This window comes from Meleagris gallopavo, unplaced genomic scaffold (assembly GCF_000146605.3).
Source record: "Meleagris gallopavo isolate NT-WF06-2002-E0010 breed Aviagen turkey brand Nicholas breeding stock unplaced genomic scaffold, Turkey_5.1 ChrUn_random_7180001854185, whole genome shotgun sequence".
Lineage (NCBI taxonomy): Eukaryota > Metazoa > Chordata > Aves > Galliformes > Phasianidae > Meleagris > Meleagris gallopavo.
The window spans coordinates 7,929-8,574 of NW_011120651.1; positions in this window are offsets into that span (position 1 = coordinate 7,929).

The window sequence follows — 646 nt, forward strand, 5'->3', positions numbered from 1 at the left end:
AACGGGGCAGTGCCATATTTGAAGCATTTGTTCCACATGGAGAATGTTTCAGCCATTACTTTCACAATTCTTTTGGCTTTCCGATCTTCTTTCCTTGACAGTTCCTGTCTCGTGATGTGAAATGGCCACCGGTGACTCCTATGAAAATGTGACCAAATGATGATCGACTTCTCTTAGGGTGAAAACAACAGACGCTTCGCGGCTTTTGAGTGGGTCCGGTTTATAAACACAAAGGCAACGCGTTGCCAAAAATAACTACGTAAATGAATAATAAATACCATAAATCAAACGAAACAAATACAAGACCAAAGGAGCGCAGAACGGGGGCAGCGGGGGACAGGAGGCCAGCCGCAGCCCCAAACTTTCGCCTCCGCTCTCATCGTTTTAAGAAGCGGTATAGAGGGGGGTTGGGAAACACAGGGGCTCACGGTGCGCTCCGCTCGGAACAGCTGTAGGAGGTGTCGGAATGGCGGGGAGCAGCACAACTCTCAAACCCGGCCCGGCTTCCCCGATGGGGAGGGCGGTATCCGCGTCCCACCCGCTCGGCTGTGCGAAGGGCTGAGGGGTATTGCGTAATTGCAGCCCGGGCTGTAAGCCGGCCAGAGGAAAAGCAAGTCAAAACCCAGTAATAAGCTATCGATTATTA